Source organism: Astatotilapia calliptera, chromosome 7, assembly GCF_964374335.1.
Source record: "Astatotilapia calliptera chromosome 7, fAstCal68.1, whole genome shotgun sequence".
In the NCBI taxonomy this organism is placed as follows: domain Eukaryota; kingdom Metazoa; phylum Chordata; class Actinopteri; order Cichliformes; family Cichlidae; genus Astatotilapia; species Astatotilapia calliptera.
This window is the reverse complement of record NC_137428.1, coordinates 18,590,606-18,604,665: the sequence shown is the minus strand read 5'-3', so window position 1 is coordinate 18,604,665 and position 14,060 is coordinate 18,590,606.

The window sequence follows — 14,060 nt, the reverse complement described above, 5'->3', positions numbered from 1 at the left end:
CTTCGTTTTCATCAGCCCTTTGAGTTTTCTAACCAGAGCCTCTGTGAGTCTGTTATAAGACGAGCTCAGTGAGCCCCCTTTGCATGCCTGCATGATAGTTTTTGATGGTTGCACAGTGGCATGTCATTTTACACAATGTATGGCTTATTGCACCTACATTATAATCAGCCCAATCCTTTTTGGTCACATTATAGAACAGCAGTGTTATATTTGTTGCAAACTCTGATGCCCTCTTGGCCAGACGACTCTTTAAAAAAACATTTTTAATGTCAATGAATTGAATTGAGGTTTGCAAATGTGAAAAGGACTGATTACATTTGGAAACAGCATATTACATTAATATTAATAACGTGACATTATGAGTGGGAGCTGAGGCCCCCTAAAAGTTTGAACCTAGAATCGCCCCTGCCTCATATCATTCCTAATAAATAGATTTAACACGTTTCACACATTGTGAGCCATCAAGTCATTTACACCAGTTTAAATATACTCTGTCGTTTTTTGTTTTGTTTTGTTTATGACAAATACCGGAAATCAGTTTTTGGTTTCGTGATGTGAGAAACAGTGAATAGAGGGTTAATTGTCAGGGTGCTCTTATCAGCTACCGACAGCTGATAAGAGCGTCCTGAGAAATTAACGTTAAGCCCAGTGAGCAGTCTGTAAGAGGAACATCATGTTCAGTATTTAAAGCATCAATAATAAAGAGAGCCATCCTTTTGTAGTACTAGTAGTAGCCGCTAATCTATTACATAATTAATTACTGCGTTAAAAACTAAGTTAAATCCTCCAGACGTCAAATGAAATTATGTCCTATCGCCCTCTGCTGGCCGTTTACTATAAGTTACTGAATTTTAAAGGTAACTTTGCCTTTTTTCCAGCTGTTTTTCAAGAAAAAGTAAACTTCTTTTTCTTGAACTTGTCGCCTTGTTCTCCAGAGACAGCAGAGCTAGAGACCTATAGAGACTAATCCTTGTAAATCAAATGACTGAATGAATGAATATGCATGAATGTGAGAAAGTGGAAGCCAGGTGACACAACTAAATCCCACTAAATCGGCACTTAAAGGGCAAGAGCTTAAAAGTGAGAGAAGAAAGTCTTGTGACACACAACACTTTTTTTCTCACATAATGCCATTTTAATTAATTGGTGACAGATGGGTAGAATTAACCTTGATTCATCAAACAGGCATTAAGCATCTATTAAACCTCCATGTAAGGTCAGTGCTACTGATGGGGGGGGGGGGGGGGGGGATCCAAGCAAAGAATCCATAGAGGTTGTGGTTAAGCTGGAAATTTTTTGGGGAAAAAACTACTTTGAAGAAATATCAAAGACAGTAAAATGCAATTTTTCCATTAATGATAAAAATACTGCATTCCTATTGGCCATTTAGAAGGTGAGTTTGGATCACACCTGATACAGACACAATGAACTGCATAACCTGCTAGCAGCTAAATCCTTTTGATTGTATTCACACTTTTCTCTGGTTCTTATAAGTTAAATTGGCAGTCACCGTGCTGTATGTGTTTTGGTTCTTTAGCCGTCAGAATTGTTGTCTGAAGACCAACAAGGATACCTAATGGATTTACTTTGCCAAACGGATCATCATGGCCTTGCCGTATTGGTCCATTTGATCGACCTTTGTTGTTATTATTTATTTTATTTTCAGTTGTTACAGATGGGACAGACATGACTGAGGGATAGGAAAGGGAGAAAGAAAGATGAAGGAAAAGAAAAACAGAAGGGAAGAGGGACAGTGAGAAAGGGCACTTAAAAAGAGACAGAAGAGAAAAAAAATCTCCTGGATCACCTGTTGAGAGAAAAAGAAGAGAAAAAAACAAAACAAAACAAAGCAACATACTAAACACAACACCATCACGTTAATGTAGCTAAGTGTAAACAGCAGTAAATACTAAATATTGAATGTTGTTGTGTAGCAAGCAGGACTGACAGCGCACAATGTGCTTGGAAATAGCAGCCAATAAAGGTGTAGTTTATGTCTATGAACAGTGAACACCCGTGTGCACACCTGTGTGGATCAGCGCGCTTGTATTCAAAAGGTTTCCCCATGTAATGGTCTGCTAGAGGATGTAGAGAGCCATAGCCCCGTCCCCCAGGGCATGAAGCAGGCATGGAGGAGATCCAGGCTCCAGACATCCAGAGGCCCCCTACGTCCTCCAGCACAGACCCTCCCCCAGGCCTGCTGCACGCAGCCACAAGGAGAACACCCTCTAAGAGCAACCAGAGCCACTAACCAGGTTATGACCACAACCCCTGGGTTAAGCCCTCCAGGGATAACGTCCCTAGGGGTTCTTCAGACGCCCTAAGCCGTCCCAACCTCCACATCAACCACAATGGCGAAGGCGGGACCAAACTACGACCCCCCACCCCCGCTAGGTGATGGAGTCGATCAAAGGAGCCCAGAGGGATTGATCTAATGTGGTGGTAGAGGCTGTCTCGAGACTAATGTGATCTATTAGATGGTTTCTATATTGGCTAGAATTAAGATTATTTTTATTTTTCCTGCTCATGAGGACCGTTTTCTTGGTGATGCATAGGGCAGTAAAAACCATGTGGACTGTATTAGTTTCTGTAGTGACATCATCCAATTTGCCCAACAAGCACACTAAAGGGAGGTTGGAATTTTACATTTGAGACAATTTGATAAGTCTTCACATATCTCGCGCCAAAACTTCTGCACTGGTGGACAGAACCAAAGAGCGTGGATGTAATTGTCTGGTGTATTGCCTTGACAGTGTGAGCAGTTGTTGGAAGATGTAAAGCCCATCTGGAACATCCGATGACCTGTATAGTGCACTCTATGTAGTATTTTGTATTGTATTAATTGCAGACTGGGATTTTTAATCAATTTAAAGGTTTTTAAGCAAATCTGAGACCAGAAGTTTTGGTCTAAGCCAACTGACAAATCTGCTTCCCACTTTGCAATAGGAATGGATATTGATTCATCTAATTTAGAAAGTGTTCTGTATATTTTAGACAATAATTTAGGGGATTTAAGAGTAAGAAAATGTGCCGCACTTAGTGGTGTTTGTAATTCGGCTTCACTGGGATTAAATTTCTTTTTTACTATGGATTTAATTTGTTGATATTCTAAAAATCTTTTCTTGTTGATCCCATATTGTATAACTAGTCTGTCAAATGGAATAAAGTCTGTTCCTTCTACTATATGTTCTAAGTATTTAATTCCTTTACAACTCCATTCTGGAAAATTAATCATATTATTGTTTTGTAATATGTCAGGGTTGTTCCAGATAGGTGTACGTTTGCATGGGATTAATGAAGACTCCGTTATTTTTAGAAACTCCCACCATGCTGTCAGAGAAGAGCTGATGTTGATGCTTTTAAAGCATTCATGTCTTTTGATGTTTGAGCTGATAAATGGTAGGTCAGAAATCTCTAGATTATTGCATAGTGCCTGTTCAACATCTAGCCAGGGCTCATTTAAGAAGGTACGTTTTAACCATCCTGAGATGTACTGAAGCCTGTTGGCTAAGAAATATTGTTGAAAATTAGGCAGATCTAATCCTCCTCTATCCTTGGTTCTTTGTAGCGGTTTTAAGCTGATACGCGGGGGTTTATCTTTCCAAAGGAATTTAGAAATATACAAATCAAGAGATCTGAACCAATCTTGTGATGGTTTGTTAGGGATCATCAAAAATAAGTAATTTATTTTTGGCAAGATCATCATTTTTATAGTGGCGACCCTTCCCATGAGTGATATGGGTAAAGATTTCCATCTAGTCAGATCGCCTTCTACTTTCTTTAGAAATGGGATGTGGTTTAATTTAGTTAAGTCTGAAAGCTTAGGAGAGACATTAATACCTAAATATTTAATATTTCCAGATTGTAGTGGGGCAGAAGAAGAATTATGGAAGGAGCAGATAATTGGAAGAACTGTAGATTTTGACCAGTTAATTGAAATAATCTGAAACTCTTGAAAACCAGTTTATTAGAGTGATTACCTCAGAAAGGTTGGTTTGTGAGTTTTGGAGAAAAAGCAACACATCATCCGCATAGAGACTGATTTTATGTTCTATGTTCTTACATTTTATGCCCTTAATTGTTGCAGCCTGTCTAAATGCTGCTGCTAGTGGTTCGATAAAAATTGCAAAAAGTGAGGGGGAGAGTGGGCATCCCTGCCTGGTGCCCCTCAGGAGACAGAAGCTGGAGGATGTCTGGTCATTTGTTCTGACACAAGCTGTTGGGGAATTATATAATATTCTTAGCCGGTTTATGAAAGAGTTTCCAAAACCAAATTTGTGTAAAGTTGCAAATAAAAATTTCCAGTTAACTCTGTCAAACGCTTTTTCTGCATCTAGAGATAATATTGTGGTTTCAATTTTTTTACTGTATGAGTAGTCTATTAAATTAAGTAATCTACGTGCATTTGTTGATGAGTGCCGACCTTTTATGAAACCAGTTTGGTCAGGATGAATTAAAAGGGGGTTATCTTCTCTAATCTTTTTGAGAGAGCTTTGCAGATTATTTTGAGGTCTGCATTAATAAGGGATATTGGACGATAGCTTGAGGGAAATAAAGGGTCTTTGCCTGGTTTTAGCAGGAGACTAATGTTTGCAGAATTCATATTTGGTGGTAGTCTGCCATTTTCCTCGATTTCCTGCAACATTCCGTGGAATACTGGTGCCAGAATTGTCCAGAATTCTTTGTAGAATTCTGAAGGGTAGCCGTCTGGACCTGGAGCCTTATTATTGGGCATGCTTATCAGGGCTTCCTGGAGTTCACTTGGCGTCAGTGGTGAATCCAGTTCCATTGCTTGACTGTCTAGTAATTTTGGAAGAGTTGTGTTGTCAAGAAACTGATCAATTTCATTTTTAAATGGGTGTATTTGTGATGAATATAGAGTTTCATAGAAATCCCTAAAAATGCTGTTTATTCTTCCAGGGTCATATATTGTGTTTTCAGATAAATCTTTAACAGCACATATAGTTGTTTTTTCTTTATTTATTTTTAACTGGTTAGCTAGAAATCGACCTGATTTGTTACTGTGTTCAAAATTCTGCAAGCGAAGTCTTTGGAATTGTGTTTTTTTTATTAATACTTTCATTTAATTCTAGTTTTGTTTTGCATATTTTGTTCATTATTTCTTTATCTTGGTCGCACACGTAGGCTTCTTCTAAGGATTTGATGGTTTTTTCTAGTTCCTGAATATTTTTGTTTTCTTCTTTCGTTTTGTGTGATGAGAAAGAAATTATTTTACCTCTCATCACAGCTTTCCCTGCTTCCCATAGAACAGATGCTGATGTTCCGGGAGTGTCATTATAGTCTAAATATGAAGACTATAATAACCTTGGACTAAATTTCTTCATTTAGTCCAAGGTTGAGGTCGCCTCGAAGAATAAGTGTGCAATCAAGGTGTTCAGAGAGTGCACTAAAAATCCGTGGAAGAATGAGGGTTCATCAACATTTGGACCATATATACTTACATAGCTTTTTGTTAAATATTGATAATTTAATAATAAGGAATCTACCCTCTGGATCTATAACTGTATCGAGTACTGTAAAATTACAGTTTTTATGTATTAAAATTGCTACTCCCCTTTGTCTAGAATTATAACAGGCTGCAAACATATTAGGAAACTCAGGTGTTTTAAGTTCGTTTAAACCTGTGACAGGCCTGTGAGTCTCTTGTAATAAAACAACATCTGCCTGTAGTTTTTTAAGCTGGTTAAATATCTTTAACCTTTTTTCTCTGGTGCCAGCTCCATTTACATTCCATGTGACAAACCTTAGTGTGCCCATAATTGTGTGTGTATGTCTAATGATGTACGGTGGGAGCTTCTTTTAGACGGGTAAAGAGAATGTGGAAACATCACTTGTTTGTAAATAGAAAGAGAAAAAAAATGTGTGGTGAGAGGCTCCATAAGTCTGACTATGTGTGTGTATATTCACTAATATGAATAAGCGTGGCTTGCGTGTGTGTCCTATAAGTCTGTGTGCGCTGTGAGGCTGTTGTAAATGTTCTGCCGTTGAGCGCATGTGTTTGCGTGACCGTGGTGTGTGAATTGTTAGTTTAGGTAGCCCTAGTTATCATTTACAGTCATTCACAGAACACCTTGAAACTAAACACAACTAAAACTAGCCCTTTCTCCATTACAGCTCACCACGTGTGAACATGTGTCTTCCATTTTATTGCATTCTATCTATCGTGTTCCTCTCTCTACACAGTGTGTAATTAAAAGTATTGTATTTTTGCTATTATGGTAATGACATCCAGTTAGACAGAAAAGTTCCATCAGTAGCAGCAGCTATCGGAGTGGTGGTTTTTTTAATACTTTTGCAGGTTATTACGCAGCCTATCAGTCTGTCCGTGTGAGACAAGATGCATTCTCAAAACGTCAGATTAAAATGAGCTGGATGGTCAGTGTGCTCTGACTGATAACGTCAAACATGCATCTTTTCTTTCTGACTGAGCATTAGCTGAGATGAGCATTGCTTCTCTCAGGTCTGTGTGACAAATGTGAAGCCACAGCTGATGAAACCCTTCAAGTCTCGCCACTTGGCAGTCATTTTGTCATACGCCTGGGTTTTTATTTTGATTGATTGATTGATTGAATCTTTATTTTGAACATGTTGAAAAAGTACAACAACATAGAATTAAAAGAGACAAATGAACAAAGCAAAACAAAAGGAAAACGAGCAACCACAACTACAAATAACTTTCATGTTCAAAAAGGAGCAGGAAGAAGCATAAGCTTACCGGTATTTAATCCCACCCCTTTTCCACTATCTAGTAATCAATAGACTACAGAAATACCTCCTTGCAATTACATTATATGTCATGTGTATTTTTTTTATTATTCATTTTTATATATATATATATATGCATATATGTTTCTATCTATCCATACATACGTATATACACATACGCACATATACACATTTTCAATAACCCCATTAACACCTCAAAGGATACACAACCTACAAATATATATATACCCATACCAACATACCCGTGCACCCGCACACACATGAAAATATTAGACAAGAACACCCTATCAAATCTCTACCTCTTCCCTGTACCCTGTAAAAACCATATCTTTAAATCGCTTTTTAAACTGCGCCATGCTCGGATATTGCTTCATATCTTTACTTAGTCTGTTCCACAGCTTCACTCCACACACAGAGATGCAAAAACTTTTTAATGTTGTACGGATACGAGGATGTTTTAAATTTAATTCCCCCCTCAAATTGTATCCCCGTTCCCTTTTAGAAAACATTTTTAGAATATTGTCAGGAAGCAGGTTATTTATTGCTTTATATATAATTTGTGCAGTGAGAAAATGAATCAGATCTGTGAATTTTAGAATTTTTGATTTTAAGAATAGTGGATTTGTATGATCTCTGTAACCAGTTTTATGGATTATCCTTATGGCCTTTTTTTGTAATAGAAAGATTGATGATAGGGAACATTTGTAAGTATTGCCCCAAACCTCTGCACAGTAATTCAAATACGGTGCAATCAGGGAACAATAGAGAATGTGGAGTGATTTGTGGTCCAGAATGTGTTTTACTTTACTCAAGATTGAAACACTTCTTGAAATTTTGTTATGTATATGATTTATATGAGACTTCCGGTTTAATTTATCATCTATAATCACACCAAGAAACTTATGTTCAAGTACTCTTTCAATTTCCACACCACCTAAATGAATCTGCACTTGTGCATTTCTAAGGGAATTCCCAAATAAGATTATTTTAGTTTTACTTAGATTTAGCGATAGTTTGTTCCTGTTAAACCATTTTTTAATTTTGCACATTTCTGAAGTAATTGTATCCAGCAGCTCCTTTAGATTCCCCCCAGAACAAAAAATATTTGTGTCATCTGCAAATAATACTAATTTTAATATATCAGATGCCTTACAAATATCATTTATATAAATAATAAATCATTTTGGACCCAGTAGAGAGCCTTGTGGAACACCACAAGCAATGTCCAAGCATGATGAGGAATGGACACCCAGCTTCACAAATTGTTTCCTGTCACTTAAATAATTTTTCACCCAGTGCAGTACAACCCCCCTGATCCCGTACCGTTCCAGTTTATTAATTAATATGTCATGATTGATTGTGTCGAATGCTTTCTTGAGATCCAGAAATACTCCAGCTGCATACTGTTTCTGATCTATAGCATTTGTAATCTCCTTAATTGATTCGATTAATGCCAGAGATGTTGATCTTTTTGATCTGAATCCATATTGACTGTCAGAGAGTAATTTATATTTATCTAAGAATTTGTCTAATCGTTTATTAAACAGGTTTTCTAGGATTTTGGAGAATTGTGGTAGTAAAGAAACAGGCCTGTAATTTGTGAAGTTGCGTCTAGCTCCGGTTTTATACAGCGGCACAACTTTAGCTATTTTCATTTTGTTTGGCACTTTTCCCGTCTGAAATGATAAGTTGCAAATATATGTTAGAGGTCCTACAATTCCTTCAATGACCTTCTTGACGATTTTCATGTCAATATCATTACAATCAGTAGATGTTTTATATTTACACATGTGTACAATGTCAATTATTTCTTTTTCCTCCACTGATGTGAGGAACATTGAGTTAGGGTTCCTATCAATCAGGTTTTCACTACAGGCTATTGATGGCAGTGACTCAGGAATTTGTTCTGCCAGTTTTGGTCCAATATTTACAAAATAATGATTAAAGCTGTTGACCTTATCAGCAGTGTTTTCCATAATATTGCCATTGTCGATAAAGTATTGAGGATAACTTTGTTGTCCAGAATTATTTTTAATGATACCGTTTAAAACATCCCATATTCCCTTCATATTATGTTTATTGTTGTTCAATATTTTACTATAATTCTCCTTTCTACATACACGTATAATATTGGTCAACTTATTTTTGTATTTTTTATATTTATTTTCAGCATCTTTTGTTCTTTGTTTTAGGAATTCCCTATAGAGTGTATTTTTCTTTTTACATGCATTTTGTAAACCCTTAGTGATCCATGGTCTATGTGAATATTTGTGCTTTCTGTTGTATTTTATTGTTGGACAGTTTTTATCATAAAATTCCATGAATATTCTTAAAACACAGTTAATTTTAAAACATGAATTATAGGATCATCAACCAAATTAAATTAAAAAGCCAAATTATATTAAAAGAAAAAAGTTTACTAAATTTACTGGGTGGTGTGGTGGTTAGCACTGTTGCTTCACAGCAAGAAGTCCTTGGGTTTGAATCCACCATCTGGTGGTGCTTGCATGCTTCTCCCATGTCAAAGGAGCTTGCAAAGAAAAGCGTCTGGACTTCTTTAAATCTGGGACTCCCCACCATTTGACCTTAGAACTGAAGAAGCTTCTCGGATGAGAGGTGAAACGTCTTCAAGCAACTTAAAGAAGTCCAGACGCTTTTCTTTGCAAGCTCCTTTGACTACAATGACCTGGATGACTGAGAACCTTCACAGACTTCTCCCATGTCTGGTCTCTGAGTACTCCAGCTTGCTTCCAAACACATACCGTTAGTGGGGTTCGATTAATTGGTTATTTCTAAATTGCCCATTGATGTGTGGGAATGGCTTTTTATCTCTCTGCGTTAGCCCTGTGGCAAACTGGTGACCTGTCCAGGGTGTATCCAGTCTCGTCCAACCTCCCCAATGACCCTGAAATGCATTAACACATAAATTTTTAGTAGACTTTAAATGGTGTACGTCTGTATCATTGCTAATTGGTTGCCAAGCATCCAGCAGAAATCCCATGACGTTATTGATCCCATAAGCCTCTTATTTCTTTTTCCTCTTTTTTAAAAAATATTGTTGAACTTATTTGAATATATCAGGCTAAATGATGAGATTGGAGAATAGGCTGACTGACATAAGGGACATGGGTGAACTGCCATTCAAAACTCCCTTTTAACAGGAAGAAACCTCCGGCAGAACCAGGCTCAGGGAGGGGCGGCCATCTGCTGCGACCGGTTGGGGTGAGAGAAGGAAGACAGGATAAAAGACATGCTGTGAAAGAGAGACAGAGATTAATAACAGATATGATTCAATGCAGAGAGGTCTGTTAATACATAGTGAGCGAGAAAGGTGACTGGAAAGGAAAAACTCAATGCATCATGGGAATCCCCCGGCAGCCTATGTCTATTGCAGCATAACTAAGGGAGGATTCAGGGTCACCTGGTCCAGCCCTAACTATATACTTTAGCAAAAAGGAAAGTTTTAAGCCTAATCTTGAAAGTAGAGATAGTGTCTGTCTCCTGAATCCAAACTGGAAGCTGGTTCCACAGAAGAGGGGCCTGAAAACTGAAGGCTCTCCCTCCCATTCTACTTTTAAATACTCTAGGAACAACAAGTAGGCCTGCAGAGCGAGAGCGAAGTGCTCTAATAGGGTGATATGGTACTACAAGGTCATTAAGATAAGATGGGGCCTGATTATTTAAGACCTTGTATGTGAGGAGCAGGATTTTGAATTAAATTCTGGATTTAACAGGAAGCCAATGAAGGGAAGCCAAAACAGGAGAAATATGCTCTCTCTTTCTAGTCCCTGTCAGGACTCTTGCTGCAGCATTTTGGATCAGCTGAAGGCTTTTCAGTGAGTTTTTTGGACATCCTGATAATAATGAATTACAGTAGTCCAGCCTGGAAGTAATAAATGCATGAACTAGTTTTTCAGCGTCACTCTGAGACAGGATATTTCTAATTTTAGAGATGTTGCGCAAATGGAAGAACGCAGTCTTACATATTTGTTTAATATGTGCATTGAAGGACATGTCCTGGTCAAAAATGACTCCAAGGTTCCTCACAGCGTTACTGGAGGCCAAGGTAATGCCATCCAGAGTAAGAATCTGGTTAGATACCATATTTCTAGGCTTTTCAGGGCCGAGTACAATAACCTCAGTTTTATCTGAATTAAGAAGCAGAAAGTTAGCGGCCATCCAGGTCTTTATGTCTTTAAGACATTCCTGCACTTTAACTAATTGGTGTGTGTTATCTGGCTTCATGGACAGATAGAGCTGGGTGTCATCTGCATAGCAGTGAAAATCTATGCTATGTCTTCTAATGATGCTGCCTAAGGGAAGCATGTATAATGTAAACAGAATTGGTCCTAGCACTGAACCCTGTGGAACTCCATAATTAACCTCAGTGTGTGAAGAGGACTCTCCATTTACATGAACAAATTGGAGTCTATTAGATAGATATGATACAAACCACTGCAGTGCAGTACCTGTAATACCTACAGCATGTTCTAATCGCTCTAATAGGATATTATGGTCAACAGCATCGAATGCTGCACTAAGGTCTAGCAGGACAAGCACAGAGATGAGTCCACTGTCAGAGGCCATAAGAAGATCATTTGTAACCTTCACTAAAGCTGTTTCTGTGCTGTGATGAGCTCTGAAACCTGACTGAAACTCTTCAAATAAACCATTCCTCTGCAGATGATCTGTTAGCTGTTTGACAACTACTCTTTCAAGGATTTTTGATATGAAAGGAAGGTTGGAGATTGGCCTATAATTAGCTAAGACTGCTGGGTCTAGAGATGGCTTTTTGAGTAAAGGTTTAACTGCAGCTAGCTTGAAGGCCTGTGGTACATAGCCGATCATTAGAGATAGGTTGATCATATTTAAGATCGAAGAATTAATTAATGGCAGGACTTCTTTGAGCAGTTTTGTAGGAATGGGGTCTAAAAGACACGTTGATGGTTTGGAGGAAGTAATTATTGAAGTTAACTCAGAAAGATCAATTAGAGAAAAAGAGTCTAACTTAATATCAATGGTACTAAGAGTAGCTGTAGATAATATTACATCTGTGGGATGATTACTGGTAATTTTTTCTCTAATGATAAAAATTTTATTTGTGAAGAAGTTCATGAAGTCATTACTAGTTAATGTTAAAGGGATGGTTGGCTCAAAAGAGCTCTGACTTTTTGTCAGCCTGGCTACAGTGCTGAAGAGAAACCTGGGGTTGTTCTTATTTTCTTCAATCAGTGATGAATAGTAAGATGTTCTGGCTTTGCGGAGGGCTTTCTTATAAAGCAGCAAACTATTTCTCCAGGCTAAATGATGATCCTCTAAATTTGTGACACGCCATTTCCTCTCCAGATTACGAGTCATCTGCTTTAGGCTACGTGTTTGAGAATTATACCACGGAGTCAAATACTTCTGATTAGAGACCTTAGTTTTCACAGGAGCTACAGTATCCAGAGTCGTACGTAGTGAGGAGGTGAAATTATTAACAAGATGATCGACCTCTGTTGGAGTAGCGTTCAGATAGCTGCTCTGCTCTATGTTGGTACAGGGCATTGAAGATGATAACAGTGGGTGGATTATATTCTTAAACTTAGTTACAGCGCTTTCAGAAAGACATCTACTTTGATAAAGTCTACTCTCCACCGCTGTGTAATCAATTATTGTAAATGTAAATGTTATCAGGAAATGATCAGACATGAGAGGGTTTTCAGGAAACACTGTTAAATGTTCAGTTTCTATGCCATATGTTAAAACAAGATCTAGAGTGTGATTAAAGTGGTGGGTGGGTTCTTTTACATTTTGAGAGAAACCAATTGAGTCTAATAACAGATTAAATGCCATGTTGAGGCTGTCATTTTTAGCATCTACATGGATGTTAAAATCACCCACAATAATTATTTTATCTGAGCTCAGAACTAAATTAGATATAAAGTCTGAGAAATCAGACAGAAACTCTGTGTAAGGCCCAGGTGGACGATAGATGATAACAAGTAAGACTGGTTTCTGAGTTTTACAGCTGGGGTGGACGAGGCTAAGCATCAGGCTTTCAAATGAATTAAAAGTCTGTCTTGGTCTTTCATTAATTAATAGGCTGGTGTGAAAAATTGCTGCCACACCGCCCCCCCGGCCTGTGCTTCGAGATTTCTGGTAGTTAGAATGACTCGGGGGTGTTGATTCATTTAAACTAACATAATCATCCTGCTGCAACCAGGTTTCTGTAAGGCAGAGTAAATTAATTTGTTGATCAATTATTAAGTCATGTACTAACAGAGACTTGGAGGAGAGAGACCTAATATTTAATAATCCACATTTCACTGTTTTACTCTTTGGTTCAGATGTGGATACTTTATTGTTCTTTCTTTGTAATTGTTTATGTTTAAGTTGTTTGTTGCTGGTTTTTAGTTTGTTTTTTGTCTGTTTGGGAGCTGACACAGTCTCTATGGAGATGGGTTTTTGGGGGGGTAGCAGGAGGAGAGAAGCTGCAGAGAGGCGTGTAAGACTGCAACTCTGCTTCCTGGTCCCAACTCTGGATAGTCATATTTTGGGGGGGTTTAATAAATTTGTCCATATTTCTAGAAATGAGAGCTGCTCCATCCAAAGTGGGATGGATGCGGTCTCTCCTAACAAGACCAGGTTTCCTCCAGAAGGTTTGCCAATTATCTATGAAGCCCACATCATTTCTGGGATTTAACCTGCAGTTAAATGAGCATCCATGTTTACCACCTGAGCTACAAGCTGTGCTTTAGGCCATTTTTATTTGCTTTGTAAATATCTCTGTCCACTGTCTGCTCTTCTGTAATCTTAGTATCTGGTCATTGTGAATATGAAAAGGTCTCACAATTAATGATGTAATAGACTAATGGAAACATTCCTGTTTGATCTTATCCACATGCGGTGCAGCTGATCTACATCTGGCTGTGTTAGTGTTATTTCACACTTATCTAATCTGCAGAACACATCAGGTAACTCCTTGTCTAGTCATCTGACTTTAACAGCTGTTATTAAACATAAACCACACAGAAGACTCAGACTGTGACAAATCACAGAGTTCAGATAATGAAAACATGCGGAGACATAATTACACAAGACATAAACAGGCTTGTGATGGGAGCAGGTTTGCAGTGAAGCATCATTGTATGTATGTATATGCTTAGGGCCATACTTTTTTGAAATTTTGCGCCTGTTTTTTCTCATCTAACAGTCAAGATCTGGTTGAAGTTCAGCTTTAATTAAAGGGATTTAACAAAAGTATTAAAGTAGATGATTGCAGCTTCACAACATCAAAAACACTTTTGAGGGAGTAGGTGTATCATTGTCAA